General features: G+C 43.7%; 1 long non-coding RNA gene across 1 annotated transcript; it reads left to right on the forward strand.

The window, feature by feature from the left end:
* The first annotated feature begins 2,054 nt into the window (after nt 1-2,054).
* On the forward strand, nt 2,055-2,817 carry LOC120970322 (uncharacterized). The gene is made up of 2 exons (XR_012186778.1): nt 2,055-2,366; nt 2,580-2,817. It is a non-coding gene; the product is annotated as an uncharacterized lncRNA (long non-coding RNA).
* The last annotated feature ends 21,363 nt before the right edge of the window (nt 2,818-24,180 follow it).

Raw genomic sequence — 24,180 nt, forward strand, 5'->3', positions numbered from 1 at the left:
CTATGTAGGATCAGACTCTCGCTCTTCACTATGTGCCCTCTGAGTTACAGTTGGCTGACTTCTTCACGAAGGCACAGACTCGAGCGCAGCATGGCTTTTCTCTCTCCAAACTCAGTGTTGTTGATCCACCATGAGTTTAAGGGGGGGGTGTTAGATATGTACAGTCTCTGTTTGGTATATCCCCATTGTATAAGGGGTTTCCTGCACTTTGTCACACATGTATATGTAATGGCCTCTGGCCCTCAGTAAAGATTAGTTGCTCATTATCCAACAACATCCATACGTGCGACAAGTAATTCGGAACGGAGGGAGTACATCCTAGGGACCAGCTGGCGCCGGCAATATGGAGAAATTATGCCTCGAACAAGTGCCGCATCTTCTTTTTGCTTGCTCACAAGGACCGCCTCTTCACCAATGAACGCCGCTTCCGCCGGGGCATTGCTACTATCGACTCATGCCCCTTCTATAACCACTGTGAATCTATCACTCACCTGCTGTTCCAATGCCACCAGCTTGCCCCCATTTGGGACGAACTAAACAGTCTATGTCAAGGTACTCCCCAGGGTCTGTATCACGCCTGGGAGGGGGATATAAACAACAAGTGTCGGTCAACTATCCTGATGGCCGTGCTTTAGAGTATCTGGAAAAGGCGGAACGCCAAGGTCTTCAAGAATGACCATCAAAGTCTGCACCTGGTGTCTCGCTCAGCCGCAGAAGACCTTCGCCTCTGGTCTCATCGCTGCTCCAACTCTGCCAACCAGATTCTGCTTTCGAGAGTGGGGCTCCATGTTGTTTCACCTAGCTGCGAGATTATAGCTTAAGCTCTCACTGTAACCTTCCCCCGCTTCCCTCCCCAACCGCCTGTATCTCTGGTTCTCTATGTAATTTTGACTGGTCATTTTGGTAATAAAGGTTCAGGCAGGCGTAAGCCCGCCGTTGACGCGTCAAAAAAAAACATTTCAGTATAGAAAAATACAACCTCCAGTTAATTTCACCGTGTGAGATTCATTCACCACAATTACTAGATATATAGTTATGTCAAGTTTCAGTAAAAAAAAAACATCTTACAGGCAATTTCATATATCCACTAGACAAATCAAAAGAGAAGATTCCACCGTGTGAGATTCATTCACCACATTACCGACCATATCGACTGGAGCAACACAACATGTACCTGTATCTTACATAGATTTTTACGACAACGATACTCACACAACCCACACTGAAGCACACACGCCCGCTTATACATAATCTGTATGTTAACTAATCGTCTGGATGATATCTGAACGAAGAAGATGGCCAACTGTCCCTGTACTGTATCGCAGCAAGCTACTGAATAGATGCAAATTTTGTTAAGGAAAAGAGAATTATGCAAATTCACTTTATAGCAATCTGCCCCTTACTACTACTAAACAGCAAGTGATTAAACATATGTACAATAATTTCCAGTGGTACCGCGTTCGGTTTTCTTTCTACAACAGCACAGGTGGCTTCAAAAGGGCTTGCTTGGGTTTTTTCCTAGCGAGGACTATTCTATTGTAATTACATTCAGAATCTTGTAAGCTGCCAATGAACTCTGATTGATCTCCCTGCATGCAGCTGTATAGAATCATATAAACAGGAACTATGCACCAGCACGGTACGCTATCCCTTATATAAACAGCATCGTATAGAATTGCATTCAGTTTTCTTTCTATATCAACACAGGCAGCTTCACAGCTCATAAGGTGAGCACCATGTGCTTGTTTAACCAGTTTAAGATCCATGGTTATTATCAGGTGCACCACTATCACTAGGGGCTAGTAATTAAGTGGCAGTATGCAAAGTCCCATCCCGTTCAGAGAAACGAATACTATGGCAAAATTGGCTACGTACAGGACACTCCAACTTAAAATTATGGTTATTCGATTTGCTGGAAAATAGTGAAATACTAATCTCGGCTCCATTACGAATTATCTGGGTGAAATGTCGATATTGCCCTCGGAACTCCAATATATAAGAGCCCACACTCTGGCTGAATGACAGAGCCACCACTCACCACGGGAGTTCTCTTCTCTTCTCTTCTCTTCTACAGTACGACTGTGAGTGTGAGGCCAAGGGGATGGAGGGGAAGAATAGAGTGGCCGCCATTGCCGCCCTGTGCATGCTCCTTCTCCTCACGCTGCCAAAGCCATCCCATCAGCAGCCCTCCGGAGTCAACTGCAAGTGCTACCGGCGGTGCTACCCTGCGTGCAAGGAAAGGATCCAGCCGTTGCCCTGCAAGGTCAAGTGTGCTGGTCGCTGCCCCGACGCCATTGATCGCCTTGCCTCCTGCTTGATCGCCTGTGGCATGGACTCCATCTGTGACCAGCCAGCGCTGTCAGTCGGTAAGACACTAACCACCTGTCTTGCATCGATAGAATATTCGATAGAATATGTGTTTTCATCACACAAACTGTATGGATGCGTTTGCACTGTTTATGAATTATCATGTACAGTGGTAGAATATTTTCTTTTGTGGGGGATATATTGATAGAATGTGTTCTTTTCACTAAGGGAAAAGGAACCGTCTGTTCTGATGATCTTGGACTATTTTGCAGATGTTGAGGTTTGCAGGAATGTCTGCCACGATATGTGGGTGGCGAGTGGCGCCAACTAACCTTGAAGGGCTGCGAGCAGGTAGGTCATGGGATCATAAACATATGATGTCGAACAGCTGTGGTTGCTGCATCAGTTAATAAAATGTGTTTCGCTTTGGTGCATCACTTGTGTGAAAAATTGCCAATCTTAAGATTATCGATGCATGTGGAAACCCTGCTTATTTTGATTCATCTATTACTTTCCTCTGTCCAGATGGCAAGAGCAAACTAATTATCTTCTTTTTAAGAGGAATAAGCGACATATAAGGTTAACACGTTAAAAAATACAAACATCAACAAACTCATTCAAGCCTTGCCTGAATGTTAACAAAAGCAAAATAATTCAAAATTCATCAGTGTGAACAAGATAAACAATCACCAAGAACAAACGCAGAAAATGGGGCCTAAATAGAAACCTGACGCAGAATAAAAAAACAGTGAAAAGACGAACTCGTACCTAATGAAGGAAGCAGGATCAATTGGAAAGTACAGAGTACTAACTAACAGAAGCAAGCGAACAAGCCACTTCTGCATATTGACCACCAGAACGTAATTCATGGAAATCATGGAATCAGTCAAACCAATCTGTAAAAGGCATTCATGGAAAGCTGGTAAAGTTATATCTGTAGATTTGTATCACTCAAACAGTAAAGATTAGCTAAACAATCTTAAAATTTGTGCCAAAAGCTCTGACGTGAAATCACCACCGAATTATTAGACAACACTAACATCAGAAACAGAGAACAATAGGTAATTTGAGGCACACCTTCAACTTGGCAGTTTTTGGCAAAATCTGGTGCCAAGAGAGGCTAAACGATCAATGGGCATATAATGCGTTCATGGAGTAGGAAAGCAGAAAAATCTGGTTTCTAGCTCACCGGCAATACCTTTTAGAAATACACAAGATAGCAAGTTGCTGCCAAATCGAGTTGAATACAATTCATACAAGTAGAAGCATCTAGTACACGATCAAAACAATACTTTGACAACTACTTCCTTCGGTTCAAAACAGATGTCAGTTTTGCCCTACACAGCATCAAAAACAATACTTTGACCACTACTTCTAATGATATGTAATACAGTACTATTTTCATAAAAAGTGCAATTCGTGATGAAAGCAATATTAACGGTGAATCAAAGTCCAATTTGATCATGTGTTAAATATATAGTGCTAAACATCTACTCCCTCCGTTCCAAAATAGATGACTCAACTTTGGAATGGAGGGAGTACATACCAAGATTTGAGAAATTAGATTGTCACAAAAAAAGCTACATACAGTTTGGATTAAACAATAACCAATGACATATGCTAGAAATGAGAGATATGCTAAGAAAATATGTAACCAAACTACCTAACACTAAATATATTCATTTGTAGTCACATTTCAGTAAAGAAATAGTACTTTCTCGTATCTACCAGACCAATCAAAAGAGAAGATTCCACTGTGCGAGATTCATTCACCCCATTCCCGAGCATGTCGAGAGGAGCAACACAACATGTCCCGTAGAACACACAGTTTTCTAACGACGACAATAATCACACACCCAACACACTGAAGCACACACGCCCGGGTATGTATACATTATCTGTATGGTTAACTCATCAAAGAATTCAAATTCAAACATTAGCCAACTCACCAAAGCCTTCACCATATCTCAAAAAAGAAATAAATTATCACAGTGGCATTGCTACTTAACATATGCAAATTTTGTTGAAGAAAAAGAGAATTGTGCAAATTCAGTTCATAGGGGATGTCTTTCCAGGCAGACAGTTCACATTTCCAGGCACTTAAAATAGAAATCTCTCCCTCACTACTACTAAAGAGCATTGTATGAAAATGCTCTTATATTATGGGAGGGAGGGAATGTTGGGAATCGTAGCAAAATTTTAAAATTTTCCTACGTTCACCAAAATGCATCTATAGAGTATACTAGCAACGAGGGGAAGGGAGTGCATCTACATACCCTTGTAGATCGCGAGCGGAAGCGTTCCAATGATCGTGGATAACGGAGTCGTACTCGCCGTGATCCAAATCACCGATGACCGAGTGCCGAACGGACGGCACCTCCGCGTTCAACACACGTACGGTGCAGCGACGTCTCCTCCTTCTTGATCCAGCAAGGGGGAAGGAGAGGTTGATGGAGATCCAGCAGCACGACGGCGTGGTGGTGGATGTAGCGGGTCTGCTGCAGGGCTTCGCCGAGCTTCTGCGAGAGAGAGAGAGAGGTGTTGCAGGGGAGGAGGGAGGCGCCCAAGGCTGTTGTGTTCTTGCTGCCCTCCCTCCCACCTTTATATAGGCCCCCTGGGGGGGGGGGGCGCCGGCCCCAAGAGATGGGATCTCAAGGGGGGGCGGCGGCCACAAGGGGGGGAAGGGGTGCCTTGCCCCTCAAGGCAAGGGGGAACTCCCCCCTAGGGTTCCCAACCCTAGGCGCATGGGGGGAGGCCCAAGGGGGGCGCCCCAGCCCACTAAGGGCTGGTTCCCTTCCACTTTCAGCCCACGGGGCCCTCCGGGATAGGTGGCCCCACCCGGTGGACCCCCGGGACCCTTCCGGTGGTCCCGGTACAATACCGGTAACCCCCGAAACTTTCCCGGTGGCCGAAACTGGACTTCCTATATATAATTCTTCACCTCCGGACCATTCCGGAACCTCTCGTGACGTCCGGGATCTCATCCGGGACTCCGAACAACTTTCGGGTTTCCGCATACATATATCTCTACAACCCTAGCGTCACCGGACCTTAAGTGTGTAGACCCTACGGGTTCGGGAGACATGCAGACATGACCGAGACGCCTCTCCGGTCAATAACCAACAGCGGGATCTGGATACCCATGTTGGCTCCCACACGTTCCACGATGATCTCATCGGATGAACCACGGTGTCGAGGATTCAATCAATCCCGTATGCAATTCCCTTTGTCAATCGGTATGTTACTTGCCCGAGATTCGATCGTCGGTATCCCAATACCTTGTTCAATCTCGTTACCGGCAAGTCTCTTTACTCGTACCGCAATGCATGATTCCGTGACTAACGCCTTAGTCACATTGAGCTCATTATGATGATGCATTACCGAGTGGGCCCAGAGATACCTCTCCGTCACACGGAGTGACAAATCCCAGTCTCGATCCGTGCCAACCCAACAGACACTTTCGGAGATACCCGTAGTGCACCTTTATAGTCACCCAGTTACGTTGTGACGTTTGGCACACCCAAAGCACTCCTACGGTATCCGGGAGTTGCACGATCTCATGGTCTAAGGAAAAGATACTTGACATTGGAAAAGCTCTAGCAAACGAAACTACACGATCTTTTATGCTATGCTTAGGATTGGGTCTTGTCCATCACATCATTCTCCTAATGATGTGATCCCGTTATCAATGACATCCAATGTCCATAGTCAGGAAACCATGACTATCTGTTGATCAACGAGCTAGTCAACTAGAGGCTTACTAGGGACACATTGTGGTCTATGTATTCACACATGTATTACGATTTCCGGACAATACAATTATAGCATGAACAATAGACAATTACCATGAACAAAGAAATATAATAATAACCATTTATTATTGCCTCTAGGGCATATTTCCAACAGTCTCCCACTTGCACTAGAGTCAATAATCTAGTTACATTGTGATGAATCGAACACCCATTGCGTCCTGGTGTTGATCATGTTTTGCCCTAGGGAGAGGTTTAGTCAAAGGATCTGCTACATTCAGGTCCGTGTGTACTTTACAAATATCTATGTCTCCATTTTGAACACTTTCACGAATGGAGTTGAAGCGACGCTTGATATGCCTGGTCTTCCTGTGAAACCTGGGCTCCTTCGCAAGGGCAATAGCTCCAGTGTTGTCACAGAAGAGAGTCATTGGGCCCGACGCATTGGGAATCACCCCTAGGTCGGTAATGAACTCCTTCATCCAGACTGCTTCCTGTGCTGCCTCCGAGGCTGCCATGTACTCCGCTTCACATGTAGATCCCGCCACGACGCTTTGCTTGCAACTGCACCAGCTAACTGCTCCTCCATTCAAAATATACACGTATCCGGTTTGTGACTTCGAGTCATCCAGATCTGTGTCGAAGCTAGCGTCGACGTAACCCTTTACGACGAGCTCTTCGTCACCTCCATAAACGAGAAACGTATCCTTAGTCCTCTTCAGGATATTCTTGACCGCTGTCCAGTGTTCCTTGCCGGGATTACTTTGGTACCTTCCTACCAAACTTACGGCAAGGTTTACATCAGGTCTGGTACACAACATGGCATACATAATATACCCTATGGCCGAGGCATAGGGGATGACACTCATCTCTTCTATATCTTCTGCCGTGGTCGGGCATTGAGCCGTGCTCAATTGCACACCTTGCAATACAGGCAAGAACCCCTTCTTGGACTGATCCATATTGAACTTCTTCAATATCTTGTCAAGGTATGTACTCTGTGAAAGACCAATGAGGCGTCTTGATCTATCTCTATAGATCTTGATGCCTAATATATAAGCAGCTTCTCCAAGGTCCTTCATTGAAAAACACTTATTCAAATAGGCCTTTATACTTTCCAAGAATTCTATATCATTTCCCATCAACAGTACGTCATCCACATATAATATGAGAAATGCTACAGAGCTCCCACTCACTTTCTTGTAAACACAGGCTTCTCCATAAGTCTGTGTGAACCCAAACGCTTTGATCATCTCATCAAAGCGAATGTTCCAACTCCGAGATGCTTGCACCAGCCCATAGATTGAGCGTTGGAGCTTGCATACTTTGTTAGCATTCTTAGGATCGACAAAACCTTCCGGCTGCATCATATACAACTCTTCCTTAAGGAAGCCGTTAAGGAATGCCGTTTTGACGTCCATCTGCCATTTCTCATAATCATAGTATGCGGCAATTGCTAACATGATTCGGACGGACTTCAGCTTCGCTACGGGTGAGAAAGTCTCATCGTAGTCAACCCCTTGAACTTGTCGATAACCCTTAGCGACAAGTCGAGCTTTGTAGATGGTCACATTACCATCCGCGTCCGTCTTCTTCTTAAAGATCCATTTGTTTTCTATGGCTCGCCGCTCATCGGGCAAGTCAGTCAAAGTCCATACTTTGTTTTCATACATGGATTCTATCTTGGATTTCATGGCTTCTAGCCATTTGTCGGAATCCGGGCCCGCCATCGCTTCTTCATAGTTCGAAGGTTCACCGTTGTCTAACAACATGATTTCCAGGACAGGGTTGCCGTACCACTCTGGTGCGGAACGTGTCCTTGTGGACCTACGAAGTTCAGTAACTTGATCTGAAGTTTCATGATCATCATCATTAACTTCCTCCCCAGTCGGTGTAGGCACCACAGGAACACGCATCCCCAAACTTTTAGAAACGACAGCTTAGGTTTCTTCCCAAACGATAATTCATACGGTGTCGTCTCAACGGATTTCGATAGAGCCCTATTTAAACTGAATGCGGCAGTCTCTAAAGCATAGCCCCAAAATGAGAGCGGTAAATCGGTAAGAGACATCATAGATCGCACCATATCCAATAGAGTGCGATTACGACGTTCGGACACACCATTTCTCTGAGGTGTTCCAGGCGGCGTGAGTTGTGAAACTATTCCACATTTCCTTAAGTGTGTACCAAATTCGTGACTTAAATATTCTCCACCACGATCTGATCGTAAGAATTTTATTTTCCTGTCACGTTGATTCTCGACTTCACTCTGAAATTCCTTGAACTTTTCAAGGGTTTCAGACTTGTGTTTCATTAGGTAGACATACCCATATCTACTTAAATCATCAGTGAGAGTGAGAACATAACGATATCCTCCGCGAGCCTCAACACTCATTGGTCCGCACACATCGGTATGTATGATTTCCAATAAGTTGGTTGCTCGCTCCATTGTTCCGGAGAACGGAGTCTTGGTCATCTTACCCATGAGGCATGGTTCGCACGTGTCAAATGATTCGTAATCAAGAGACTCCAAAAGTCCATCTGCATGGAGCTTCTTCATGCGCTTGACACCAATGTGACCAAGGCGGCAGTGCCACAAGTATGTGGGACTATCGTTATCAACTTTACATCTTTTGGTATTCACACTATGAACATGTGTAACATCACGTTCGAGATTCATCAAAAATAAACCATTGACCAGCGGGGCATGACCATAAAACATATCTCTCAAATAAATAGAACAACCATTATTCTCAGATTTAAATGAGTAGCCATCTCGAATTAAACGAGATCCAGATACAATGTTCATGCTCAAAGCTGGCACTAAATAACAATTATTGAGGTTTAAAACTAATCCCGTGGGTAGATGCAGAGGTAGCGTGCCAACGGCGATCACATCGACCTTGGAACCATTCCCGACGCGCATCGTCACCTCGTCCTTTGCCAGTCTCCGTTTATTCCGTAGTTCCTGTTTTGAGTTACAAATATGAGCAACCGCACCGGTATCAAATACCCAGGAGCTACTACGAGTACTGGTAAGGTACACATCGATTACATGTATATCACATATACCTTTGGTGTTGCCGGCCTTCTTCTTGTCCGCTAAGTAATTGGGGCAGTTCCGCTTCCAGTGACCACTTCCCTTGCAATAAAAGCACTCAGTCTCGGGCTTGGGTCCATTCTTTGACTTCTTCCCGGTAACTGGTTTACCGGGCGCGGCAACTCCCTTGCCGTCCTTCTTGAAGTTCTTCTTACCCTTGCCCTTCTTGAACTTAGTGGTTTTATTCACCATCAACACTTGATGTTCTTTTTTGATCTCTACCTCAGCTGATTTCAGCATTGAATATACCTCAGGAATGGTATTTTCTATCCCCTGCATATTGAAGTTCATCACAAAGCTCTTGTAGCTTGGTGGAAGCGACTGGAGGATTCTGTCAACGACCGCGTCATCCGGGAGATTAACTCCCAGCTGAGACAAGCGGTTGTGCAACCCAGACATTCTGAGTATGTGCTCACTAACAGAACTGTTCTCCTCCATTTTACAGCTGAAGAACTTGTCGGAGACATCATATCTCTCGACCCGGGCATGAGCTTGAAAAACCAGTTTCAGCTCCTCGAACATCTCATATGCTCCATGTTTCTTAAAACGCTTTTGGAGACCCGGTTCTAAGCTGTAAAGCATGCCGCACTGAACGAGGGAGTAATCATCAGCACGCTGCTGCCAAGCGTTCATAACGCCTTGGTTCTCAAGGATTGGTGCTTCACCTAGCGGTGCTTCTAAGACATAATCTTTCTTGGCTGCTATGAGGATGATCCTCAGGTTCTGGACCCAGTCCGTATAGTTGCTGCCATCATCTTTCAGCTTGGTTTTCTCTAGGAACGCGTTGAAATTGAGGACAACGTTGGCCATTTGATCTACAATACATAGTGTAAAGATTTTAGACTAAGTTCATGATAATTAAGTTCATATAATCAAATTATTTAATGAACTCCCACTCAGATAGACATCCCTCTAGTCATCTAAGTGAAACATGATCCGAATTCAACTAGGCCGTGTCCGATCATCACGTGAGACGGACTAGTCAAGATCGGTGAACATCTCCATGTTGATCGTATCTTCTATACGACTCATGCTCGACCTTTCGGTCCTCCGTGTTCCGAGGCCATGTCTGTACATGCTAGGCTCGTCAAGTCAACCTAAGTGTATTGCGTGTGTTCCGAGGCCATGTCTGTACATGCTAGGCTCGTCAACACCCGTTGTATTCGAACGTTAGAATCTATCACACCCGATCATCACGTGGTGCTTCGAAACAACGAACCTTCGCAACGGTGCACAGTTAGGGTGAACACTTTCTTGAAATTATTATAAGGGATCATCTTACTTACTACCGTCGTTCTAAGCAAATAAGATGCAAAAACATGATAAACATCACATGCAATCAAATAGTGACATGATATGGCCAATATCATCATGCTCCTTTGATCTCCATCTTCGGGGCACCGTGATCATCTTCGTCACCGGCATGACACCATGATCTCCATCATCATGATCTCCATCATTGTGTCTTCATGAAGTCGTCACGCCAACGATTACTTCTACTTGTATGGCTAACGCGTTTAGCAACAAAGTAAAGTAAATTACATGGCGTTATTCAATGACACGCAGGTCATGCAAAATAATAAAGACAACTCCTATGGCTCCTGCCGGTTGTCATACTCATCGACATGCAAGTCGTGATTCCTATTACAAGAATATGATCAATCTCATACATCACATATATCATTCATCACATCTTCTGGCCATATCACATCACATAGCACTTGCTGCAAAAACAAGTTAGACGTCCTCTAATTGTTGTTGCAAGTTTTTACGTGGTTTGTAGGTTTCTAGCAAGAACGTTTTCTTACCTACGTATGACCACAACGTGATTTGCCAATTTCTATTTACCCTTCATAAGGACCCTTTTCATTGAATCCGTTCCGACTAAAGAAGGAGAGACAGACACCCGCTAGCCACCTTATGCAACTAGTGCATGTCAGTCGGTGGAACCTGTCTCACGTAAGCGTACGTGTAAGGTCGGTCCGGGCCGCTTCATCCTACAATGCCGCCAAAACAAGAAACGACTAGTAGCGGCAAGAAGAATTGGCAAACTCAACGCCCACAACTGCTTTGTGTTCTACTCGTGCATAGTAACTACGCATAGGCCTGGCTCATGATGCCACTGTTGGGAATCGTAGCATAATTTTAAAATTTTCCTACATTCACCAAGATGCATCTATGGAGTATACTAGCAACGAGGGGAAGGGAGTGCATCTACATACCCTTGTAGATCGCGAGCGGAAGCGTTCCAATGAACGTGGATGACGGAGTCGTACTCGCCGTGATCCAAATCACCGATGACCGAGTGCCGAACAGACGGCACCTCCGCGTTCAACACACGTACGGTGCAGCGACGTCTCCTCCTTCTTGATCCAGCAAGGGGGAAGGAGAGGTTGATGGAGATCCAGCAGCACGACGGCGTGGTGGTGGATGTAGCGGGTCTCCTGCAGGGCTTCGCCGAGCTTCTGCGAGAGAGAGAGAGAGAGAGAGGTGTTGCAGGGGAGGAGGGAGGCGCCCAAGGCTGTTGTGTTCTTGCTGCCCTCCCTCCCCCCTTTATATAGGCCCCCTGGGGGGGGCGCCGGCCCCAAGAGATGGGATCTCAAGGGGGGGCGGCGGCCACAAGGGGGGGAAGGGGTGCCTTGCCCCTCAAGGCAAGGGGGAACTCCCCCCTAGGGTTCCCAACCCTAGGCGCATGGGGGGAGGCCCAAGGGGGGCGCCCCAGCCCACTAAGGGCTGGTTCCCTTCCACTTTCAGCCCACGGGGCCCTCCGGGATAGGTGGCCCCACCCGGTGGACCCCCGGGACCCTTCCGGTGGTCCCGGTACAATACCGGTAACCCCCGAAACTTTCCCGGTGGCCGAAACTGGACTTCCTATATATAATTCTTCACCTCCGGACCATTCCGGAACCTCTCGTGACGTCCGGGATCTCATCCGGGACTCCGAACAACTTTCGGGTTTCCGCATACATATATCTCTACAACCCTAGTATCACCGGACCTTAAGTGTGTAGACCCTACGGGTTCGGGAGACATGCAGACATGACCGAGACGCCTCTCCGGTCAATAACCAACAGCGGGATCTGGATACCCATGTTGGCTCCCACATGTTCCACGATGATCTCATCGGATGAACCACGGTGTCGAGGATTCAATCAATCCCGTATGCAATTCCCTTTGTCAATCGGTATGTTACTTGCCCGAGATTCGATCGTCGGTATCCCAATACCTTGTTCAATCTCGTTACCGGCAAGTCTCTTTACTCGTACCGCAATGCATGATTCCGTGACTAACGCCTTAGTCACATTGAGCTCATTATGATGATGCATTACCGAGTGGGCCCAGAGATACCTCTCCGTCACACGGAGTGACAAATCCCAGTCTCGATCCGTGCCAACCCAACAGACACTTTCGGAGATACCCGTAGTGCACCTTTATAGTCACCCAGTTACGTTGTGACGTTTGGCACACCCAAAGCACTCCTACGGTATCCGGGAGTTGCACGATCTCATGGTCTAAGGAAAAGATACTTGACATTGGAAAAGCTCTAGCAAACGAAACTACACGATCTTTTATGCTATGCTTAGGATTGGGTCTTGTCCATCACATCATTCTCCTAATGATGTGATCCCGTTATCAATGACATCCAATGTCCATAGTCAGGAAACCATGACTATCTGTTGATCAACGAGCTAGTCAACTAGAGGCTTACTAGGGACACGTTGTGGTCTATGTATTCACACATGTATTATGATTTCCGGACAATACAATTATAGCATGAACAATAGACAATTACCATGAACAAAGAAATATAATAATAACCATTTATTATTGCCTCTAGGGCATATTTCCAACAGGGAATATGTCTACATCAGCACAATTAATCTAGAGGCTGAATTCGGTTTTCTGTCTACATCATAACAATCTCCACCTGACAGAGAGTTCACATTTTCAGGCACTTAAAATAGCAATCTCTCCCTCACTACATCACTACTACTGATTGAGTCGGCAATTGTATGAAAACTGCTACTCACTGCATTTGGTTTTCTGTCTACATCAGCACAGGTCTCTTCACAGGGAAAACAGAAAGATGGGCAGCATGAGCTTGTCTAATCATGTCATCTTGCTTAAAGCGTTACTCCGTTCTTATGAACTTAATACTCTAGATGCATGCTAGATAGCGGTCGATGTGTGGAGTAATAGTAGTAGATGCAGGCAGGAGTCGGTCTACTTGTCAGGGACGTGATGCCTATATACATGATCATACCTAGATATTCTCATAACTATGCTCAATTCTATCAATTGCTCGACAGTAATTTGTTCACCCACCGTAATACTTATGCTCTTGAGAGAAGACACTAGTGAAACCTATGGCCCCCGGGTCTATTCTCTATCATATTAATCTACCGTTATTTCTATTACCGTTTATTTTGCTTTCTTTACTTTTAGTCTTTATCATAAAAATACCAAAAATATTAATTATCTTATCATCTCTATCAGATCTCACTTTTGCAAGTGGCCGTGAAGGGATTGACAACCCCTTTATCGTGTTGGTTGCAAGGTTCTTATTTGTTTGTGTAGGTACGAGGGACTTGCGTGTGGCCTCCTACTGGATTGATACCTTAGTTCTCTAAAACTGAGGGAAATACTTACGCTACTTTACTGCATCACCCTTTCCTCTTCAAGGGAAAACCAACGCAGTGCTCAAGAGGTAGCAAGAAGGATTTCTGATGCCGTTGCCAGGGAGTCTACGCACAAGTCAAGACATACCAAGTACCCATCACAAACTCTTATCCCTCGCATTACATTATTTGCCATTTGCCTCTCGTTTTCCTGTCCCCCACTTCACCCTTGCCGTTTTATTCGCTTTCTTTTTCGTTTGCCTTTTTCTCGCCAGATCTATTGTTTGCTTGTGTTACCATGTGCCTTCTATTTGCTTGCATCTTTGCTTGCTAAAAATCTATTGATATGGATCCACTTAAAGTGTTCTACTTGGATCATCTTCGATCCTTATGCGCTCGTGCTGAAACCCCAACTAGCCTACTTGATGGGAAATCTTTAGATGAGCATGCTCATTTTGTGCGTCACCGTTTGTCTGAAAAGGGGAGACTCTTATGGGATCAAATAAACAGATTGGTGTGTTATGCTTGGAATCTTTGTGAAATTTATGATTTTACTTGTTGCTCTGAAAACATTAAGAAAGACCTTCCCTACCAATGTGAGTTTATTGATAATGGAATCGTATCTTCGTATGCTAAGGGTGTTTATAATTACTATGATGTTCAACAAATTGAAGAATTTGTTGCTTTTAAGGGTGCTTATGAAATTTCTTCTTTGATTGAAACGTAAGATGCTACTCTTTAAAAATCTGAAAATTTTGCCATACTTAAATATTGTTATGATAATTATGCTTCCAATGCCTATGTTAAACCATATATTGAGGACTCCTCCGCTGTCCAAGAAGAGGCTAATATTTTGCAGGAGTCTATGGAGCAAGAAAATAATGATATGCATGAATCTATAGATAATTATGATTCCGATGATTTGATTGAAATATAACTTGATGAACATGATGCTTGCTATTCTTGTGGCCATGCTGCCAATATTTATAAAGATGAATTTGCTATAGTTCCATACGTTAAACATGAGATCGTTGCTATTGCACCCATACTTGATAGTTCCTTCGATGAAAAGCATGATCGCAATGATGTTATAATAAATTCTCTTGATGTCAATTGTGCTAATAATATGCAAAACCCTAAGCTTGGGGATGCTAGTTTTGCTATGTCTACTACTTGTTGCAATGATCATGATTGGGGTGATTCTTCTTTTGATCTTGAAAATTTATTTAAGCCCCATGATGAATATGAGATTGATAATAGTGTTTGCAATAATATTGAAAGTGGTTTTGGAAGAGTGTCAACTTTAGATCCCATATATTTGGAGAATTTTCAAGCTTATGAAGTTTTTGATAAAAGTGGGTTTGGAGAGGTCATGACTTTAACTAATGTAAATCCCACTATTTTGGAAGAGTGTCAACTTTGCATGCATGTGGATCGTGTTAAAAATATTTTATGTGATAGCTATTTTGTTGAATTTTCTTATGATCCCACATGTAATTAGTATGAGAGAGGAAAATATGACTGTAGATATTTTCATGTTACTAAATTACCTCTCGTTATGTTGAGGTTGCTATTGTTTCTTTCCGCTTCCTTGCATATGCTAGTTTTTGCTTGCCTTGATAATTTGTTTGCCTATAAGATGCCTATGCATAGGAAGTATGTTAGACTTATATATGTTTTTCACATGCTATATGATTCTCTCTTTGTGCTTCAATTCTTGTCTTTCATGTGAGCATCATCGAAATTATCGATGCCTAGCTAGGCGTGTTAAACGATAGCGCTTGTTGGGAGGCAACCCATTTTAATTTTCTTGATTTTTATTTCTGTTTAGTAATAAATCTTTGATCTAGCCTCTGGTTAGATGTGTTTTTATGTTTAATTTAGTGTTTGTGCCAAGTGAAACCTATAGGATCTTCTTGGATGATAGTTATTTGATCTTGCTGAAAATTCCAGAAACTTTCTGTTCACGAAAACAATTGTTTAAAATCACCAGAACAATACTGATTCCAATTGCACTAGATCAATAAACAAATTATCTAGGTCTTCCTATTTTGGTAGATTTTTCCGAGTTCCAGAAGTTTGCGTTAGATACAGATTACTACAGACTGTTCTGTTTTTGACAGATTCTGTTTTTCGTATGTTGTTTGCTTATTTTGATGAATCTATGGCTAGTAAAAAAGTTTATAAACCATATAGAAGTTGGAATACAGTAGGTTTAACACCAATATAAATAAAGAATGAGTTCATTACAGTACCTTGAAGTGGTCTTTTGTTTTCTTTCACTAACGGAGCGCACGAGATTTTCTGTTAAGTTTTGTGTTGTGAAGTTTTCAAGTTTTGGGTAATGATTTGATGGATCATGGAACAAGGATTGGCAAGAGCCTAAGCTTGGGGAAGCCCAAGGCACCCCAAGTAAAATTCAAGGGCAACCAAAAGCCTAAGCTTGGGGATGCCCCAGAAGGCATCCCCTCTTTCGTCTTCGTCTATCGGTAACTTTACTTGGGGCTATATTTTTTCACATGATATGTGTTTTGCTTGGAGCGTCTTGTATGATTTGAGTCTTTGCTTTTTAGTCTACCACAATCATCCTCGCTGTACACACCTTTTGAGAGAGACACACATCATTCGCAATTTGTTAGAATACTCTATGTGCTTCACTTATATCTTTTGAGCTATATAGTTTTTGCTCTAATTCTTCACTTATATCTTTTAGAGCACGGTGGTGGTTTTATTTTATAGAAATTATTGATCTCTCATGCTTCACTTATATTATTTTGAGAGTCTTAAACAACATGGTAATTTGCTTAAATTGAGAAATTAGTCCTAATATGATAGGCATCCAAGATTAGTATAAACTTTCTTATAAGTGTGTTGAATACTAAGAGAAGTTTGATACTTGATAATTGTTTTGAGATATGAAGATGGTGATATTAGAGTCATGCTAGTTGAGTAGTTGTGAATTTAAGAAATACTTGTTCTAAAGTTTGGTGATTCCCGTAGCATGCACGTATGGTGAACCGTTATGTGATGAAGTCGGAGCATGATTTATTTATTGATTGTCTTCCTTATGAGTGGCGGTCGGGGACGAGCGATGGTCTTTTCCAACCAATCTATCCCCCTAGGAGCATGCGTGTAGTACTTTGTTTCGATAACTAATAGATTTTTGCAATAAGTATGTCAGTTCTTTATGACTAATGTTGAGTCCATGGATTATACGCACTCTCACCCTTCCACCATTGCTAGCCTCTCTAATACCGCGCACCTTTCACCGGTATCATACACCCACCATATACCTTCCTCAAAACAGCCACCATACCTACCTATTATGGCATTTCCATAGCCATTCCGAGATATATTGCCATGTAACTTACCACCGTTCGGTTTATTATGACACACTTCATCATTGTCATATTGCTTTGCATGATCATGTAGTTGACATCGTATTTGTGGCAAAGCCACGTTTCATAATTTTCATACATGTCACTCTTGATTCATTACATATCCCGGTACATCGCCGGAGGCATTTACATAGAGTCATATTTTGTTCTAAGTATTGAGTTGTAATTCTTGAGTTGTAAGTAATAAAAGTGTGATGACCATCATTATTAGAGCATTGTCCCATGTGAGGAAAGGATGATGGAGGCTATGATTCCCCCACAAGTCGGGATGAGACTCCGGACGAAAAGAAAAGAAGAAAAAAAAGAGGCCATAAAAAAGAAAAAAAGGCCCAAACAATGAAAAAAATATAAAAAATGAGAGAAAAAGAGAGAAGGGATAATGTTACTATCCTTTTACCACACTTGTGCTTCAAAGTAGCACCATGATCTTCATGATAGAGAGTCTCCTATGTTGTCACTTTCATATACTAGTGGGAATTTTACATTATAGAACTTGGCTTGTATATTCCAATGATGGGCTTCCTCAAAATTGCCCTAGGTCTTCGTGAGCAAGCGAGTTGGATGCACACCCACTTAGTTTCTTTTGTTGAGCTTTCATACACTTATAGCTCTAGTGCATCCGTTGCATGGCAATTCCTACTCACTCATATTGATATCTATTGATGGGCATCTCCATAGCCCGTTGATACGCCTAGTTGATGTGAGACTATCTTCTCCTTTTTTTGTCTTCTCCACAACCACCATTCTATTCCACATATAGTGCTATGTCCATGGCTCACGCTCATGTATTGCGTGAAGATTGAAAAAGTTTGAGAACATCAAAAGTATGAAACAATTGCTTGGCTTGTCATCGGGGTTGTGCATGATTAAATACTTTGTGTGATGAAGATAGAGCATAGCCATACTATATGATTTTGTAGGGATAACTTTCTTTGGCCATGTTATTTTGAGAAGACATGATTGCTTTGTTAGTATGCTTGAAGTATTATTATTTTCATGTCAATATTAAACTTTTGTCTTGAATCTTTCGGATCTGAATATTCATGCCACAATAAAAAGAATTACATTGAAAATTATGCTAAGAAGCATTCCACATCAAAAATTTTGTTTTTATCATTTACCTACTCGAGGACGAGCAGGAATTAAGCTTGGGGATGCTTGATACGTCTCCAACGTATCTATAATTTTTGATTGTTCCATGCTACTATATTATCTGTTTTGGATGTTCAATGGGCTCATTTATACACTTTTATATTATTTTTGGGACTAACCTATTAACCGGAGGCCCAGCCCAAATTGCTGTTTTTTTGCCTATTTCAGTGTTTCGCAGAAAAGGAATATCAAACGGAGTCCAAACCTTCGGGAGAGTTATTTTTGGAACAAACGTGATCCAGAGGACTTGGAGTGGATGTCAAGAAATCACCGAGGAGGCCACGAGGCAGGGGGCGCGCCTACCCCCCTGGTGCGCCCTCCACCCTCGTGGGCCCCTCGTAGCTCCACCGACCTACTTCTTCCTCCTATATATACCTATGTACCCTGAAATCATCATACACGGAGCCAAAACCCTATTTCCACCGCCGCAACCTTCTGTACCCATGAGATTCCATCTTGGGGCCTTTTCCGGCGCTCCGCCGGAGGGGGCATTGATCACGGAGGGCTTCTACATCAACACCATAGCCTCTTCGATGATGTGTGAGTAGTTTACCTCAGACCTTCGGGTCCATAGTTATTAGCTAGATGGCTTCTTCTCTCTCTTTGGATCTCAATACAAAGTTCTCCTTGATCTTCTTGGAGATCTATTCGATGTAATCTTCTTTTTGCGGTGTGTTTGTCGAGATCCGATGAATTGTGGGTTTATGATCAAGATTATCTATGAACAATATTTGAATCTCCTCTGAATCTTTTATGTATGATTGGTTATCTTAGCAAGTCTCTTCGAATTATCAGTTTGGTTTGGCCTACTAGATTGATCTTTCTTGCAATGGGAGAAGTGCTTAGCTTTAGGTTCAATCTTGCGGTGCTCGATCCCAGTGACAGTAGGGGAAACGATACGTATTGTATTGTTGCCATCGAGGATAAAAAGATGGGGTTTATATCATATTGCATGAGTTTATCCCTCTACATCATGTCATCTTGCTTAAAGCGTTACTCCGTTCTTATGAACTTAATACTCTAGATGCATGCTAGATAGCGGTCGATGTGTGGAGTAATAGTAGTAGATGCAGGCAGGAGTTGGTCTACTTGTCACGGATGTGATGCCTATATACATGATCATACCTAGATATTCTCATAACTATGCTCAATTCTATCAATTGCTCGACAGTAATTTGTTCACCCACCGTAATACTTATGCTCTTGAGAGAAGCCACTAGTGAAACCTATGCCCTCCGGGTCTATTCTCTATCATATTAATCTACCGTTATTTCTATTACCGTTTATTTTGCTTTCTTTACTTTTAGTCTTTATCATAAAAATACCAAAAATATTATCTTATCATCTCTATCAGATCTCACTTTTGCAAGTGGCCGTGAAGGGATTGACAACCCCATTATCGCGTTGGTTGCAAGGTTCTTATTTCTTTGTGTAGGTACGAGGGACTTGCGTGTGGCCTCCTACTGGATTGATACCTTGGTTCTCAAAAACTGAGGGAAATACTTACGCTACTTTACTGCATCACCCTTTCCTCTTCAAAGGAAAACTAACGCAGTGCTCAAGGGGTAGCAGTGGCGGACGCCGTTGCTTATACAAATCCCCCTGAAGCAACCTTCCGTTGCAACCTGATTCCAGCTGGCTATGCTCATGTCGTGGTTGATGAAGTGGTGGCACAATATTCGGGGCTAGAGCTTGACATTCCTGGAGGTGACGACGAGCACACACTGGGAGAGGCCATACATCGTATCATCCTATGGAGAAAGGATTGCATCATCTTTCCAACAAGGCCACCAACACCGCGTCAGCCGACTCCTCCTCGAAGTCCGCCACCGCGGCAGCACACTCCCGCTCCTCCAAGTCATCAGCCACCGCCTCAGCAGAGTCCTGCTCCTTCAAGTCCACCAACTCGTCAGGCCACTCCTCCTCCTCCAAGACCGGCACCGCGTCAGGCCACTCCTCCTCCAAGTCCAGCAACACGTCAGCCCACTCCTCCTGTTCGTGATTTACACAAATCCTGTTCGTGATTTACCTTATATTTTGATGAGAAATTTGGTAAATAAATTAAAGTGGAATTAGTTTAGAAGGTAGATAAATTAAGGTGATTGATTATGATACGGTGAAGGTTGGGCGAAAGGGTGGTGGGAAGAAAAGTGAAACATGAAATCTTACATTCTTATTAAGTAGTACTAGCTAATTGCCCGTGCGTTGCAACGGGGTCACACAAATTTTAAGAGTTCAATATTAATCATGTCAACAATACATGTAGTTTTAGTGGCGACCTTTATTACCATGAAATCCCCACCTCCTCCTCACCCCCCCTACACACACACACACACCCCTACACACACATTCCCATCTTATTAGCCGCTGGACCATAAGCCATCTATGCTATTTCCTACCTTGTGAAACGGATTTCCCAAGACCCTTAATTTCCCAAGACCCTTCAATTCCCTGCATCAATTAATATGATACCCAATTATGCAAATAATAATTCTCAATTGTATTTAGGAAAAAATATACATACATGCCCATGCAGAATTTGCTATTTTGTGGATTGACAATGTCTCTTATTTGACATCCACCTTATCCACGCCAGTGCAATACCAATATGGATGATATGTATTATGTTTGCCACCAAAACTGAGGGAATTAATTTCTTGTAAATTGGCCAGCAACAACTCTATGACAAACAATATATCTAAATTCTCAGTGTTATTTTTTTCGTAATAGGCATTATTTATACTATTCCTTGAATGTGTTCAAACTATTACTTGAACTTGCTATCATCAAACGGTAGCAATTAGCCAATGACCTATATGTTTCGGTGCACCTTTGTAAAATTTAGAAAATGCTCGTGTGACAAAAAGAAGATATTGAGTGAACATATGAAACAAGGCCTTGTGTGTAGTATAGAAATGAATTAGCAGAATCAGAAGACTACAATTAGTATATTTAATCTTGACCCTGCAAAACAGTAGTATATTTATTCTTCACATGAGCAAACTATGAAAAGAGGTCATGGTTCCATCCAACCCGTTCTACCATGCATGTATGAACAAAATTGATACGAACTGTTTGATATACTCCCTCCATCCCAAAATAAGTATCTTGATCTTAGTACAACTTTGTACTAAAGTTAGTCCAAAGTTGAGACACTTATTTTGGGACAGAGGGAGTAAAAATTTCATCTTTAAAAAGAGTATCATATAAATACAAAGACCTACCAAATATCGCAAGCATGCGACTGGATATTATAGGACCAACTTTTACCAATTACCGTACTATTACTTTTGATGTCCACAAAATGCAGTGAAGTAATTATGAGAAAACAAAAATGCAGAGTTGACCAAAACAACTAACCACTATACTTGATGTAGAAGATGATGTTAGTATAAGCCTGCTGACGGCAACGCCAATTGAAGCTTAAAGAACACCACTCGTACAAGGATTAAAATCTACAACCATACAAACACAGCTTCAGCATGATGACATGTTGAATGTAGATTGTAGACCTTTACTTGCATGCCTTCTCAATCCTCGTAGTATCCTCTCTTGTCTTAATTTCCTTCTCTAATCTTCATCTTGCCCATGTGTTGCACCCTGTTCCAGAAAGAAATAAACATGAGCTACTGTGATTTGCAAGGACCATCAACATGTATAGACAAAATTTCTTAGTATTAGTTCATAGCAGAAACCAAAGAGTATCATAACAATGGTTCAATCACCTTCGAGGCTTTAACAACCGATTAGAATGAGGTGCCTGTGTAGGCGAGATGGAGCCGTAGATGATATGACAGCCTAGCCACTTTGAGAGTGGAGAAAACCATAGACCGAGCCTCCTCTTTGCACCCATCTTTCGCATGAGAGTGGACATGTGCGTCCCTCTCCCTCACTCTGAGCTCTACGGATACAAACCACACAAGTTAGTAATAGCCGTTTTCTGATGCACGATGAAGCTGGATGACCTCCCCAGTCTATTGTCGCGTGAGATCCTAGCGAACATACGCATCGCCGGCAACATCGCAGCCTCATGACCGTAGGGCTCAGACACATGCGTCATCTGGAGACCGCCTCCCCACCACCTCAGCACACCGATGTGTGCGCCGTCCCCTACAACATAAAGGCCCCATGACTTCAAGCAAGCGCATCTTTGACCACTGTCGCCGCGCCAACTCAGCAAACCGGCGCATGCACCATGCTCCCTCGACGAGCCGCTTTGCGTTCTTGCGGCGCCGCCGCCGCACGCCATTCGAAGCATGGTTTTAAATAGCCCGCTATAGCGTTTAGAAAAGATCTCGCGCGAAGGGTCTTTTGTCCAAACACATGAGCAAACATTTTAAATAGCTCGCTATAGCATTTAGAATAGGCCCGCCGCTAAGAGGCTTAGCGCGCTATTTAAAACTTTGGTTCCAAGAGAGATGGCCGAGAGGAGAGAGATGACGTAGGCTTAGGAAGAGAGGATGAATGGGCACCTCACATCCGGCCTCTGATCCACCATAAACACGTCGCGGTAGCTGCCCTGGTGCCCGTCGACCTGTGACCACCATAGGAGAATACACGAGTTGAGGGAGGGAATAGGGTTTCTCTGGTTTGCTCGATGGATTAATTGCATTGAGTGGAACGGGAATTGAATCGGTTGATCATGCAAAATCGGCACTTAGGATGGCATGGTGTTTTGACATGATCCCAACACCGCGTCATAGGGATCTAGATCAACACCAGGTCACGTACGTGATGTGTCTGGTATGAATTTTGTCATTGGCGAGCGGTAAACAACGGTGATGTAGAGGTTAATTGTCCTTGAGCTAAGCTGGGTTACTAAAGAAGAATCTGATCGCGGTACGTGAATTAATTTTTGTGGCCTTGTATCGATTGGTTTTAGTATTTGAAGAGGACAAGACTTGCCTGCTCCCTTTCCATGCTCCCATCCGTGCTCCCGCATACGTGGCTTGATTTGATTGAAAGAAAATAAGGCCCGGCCCCACCCCTTGAAAATCAGGGGGAGATAATTAGATTAGAAAAAAAAGGGAAAAGAACAGCCGTAGGATGAAGTGGGAGCACGGATGGGAGCATGAAGAGGGAGCAGGCAAGCCGAATCCATTTAAAGATTGATTACCGTCCGTTAGTTAACTTGGGTTATCAAAAAGAAATCAATCGCCATGCATGAATTGATTGTGTTACCAAATAAAAGTTGGGTACTAATCTGCGCCGGCGCCGGCCCAACCGGTTCGGCCGGTCAGCCCCTGGCCGTCCAATTCAGCCGCGTGCAGCCATCCGATTGGGTTTGCGTTCTCTTCTTCCTTCCCCCACTCGTCTTCATCCTGGTTTAGCCCTCATCCTTCATTGCCCGACGGAATTTTCTGTAGCGCCCCATCGCCCCTCTTCCCCCTGGCCTCCTGCTTGCAGCTCCGCATGCTAGCTCGCTGTCGCCTCTCGCCGCATCAGTAGCCATCGATCTGGCATCTTTGACCTACGTCGCCGTCTTCTTCACGACAGGATGCCGTCTCTTCCCCTCGCATGTCCGGCTCCTGCGGGTCAGCCGCACCTTCTTCCACCAAGCTCTGCATCCGTCTCTCCCGCACACATCTCGTCCTGCCTCCGGCCGCCTCGCCCCCCGCGACAACCCCCACCAGCATCTCGCGCTGCTCATCACCGTGTTTGAAGCACCGTTGTAGCAAATATGCATGGATGTAGCAAAAATCTTCGCCGGTGGTAGCAAAACCAAAGCATTGTTGCAGCGAACCGCCGTCGCGGCCATCGCGGGTTGCAGCTAATCCACGAACGGATGAAGCAAAATCCAGCGGCGGTTGTAGCAAAAATATCGCCATCATCGTCGAACGTCATAGCTAAGTCGT

This window comes from Aegilops tauschii, chromosome 6 (assembly GCF_002575655.3).
Source record: "Aegilops tauschii subsp. strangulata cultivar AL8/78 chromosome 6, Aet v6.0, whole genome shotgun sequence".
Classification (NCBI taxonomy): Eukaryota; Viridiplantae; Streptophyta; class Magnoliopsida; order Poales; family Poaceae; genus Aegilops; species Aegilops tauschii.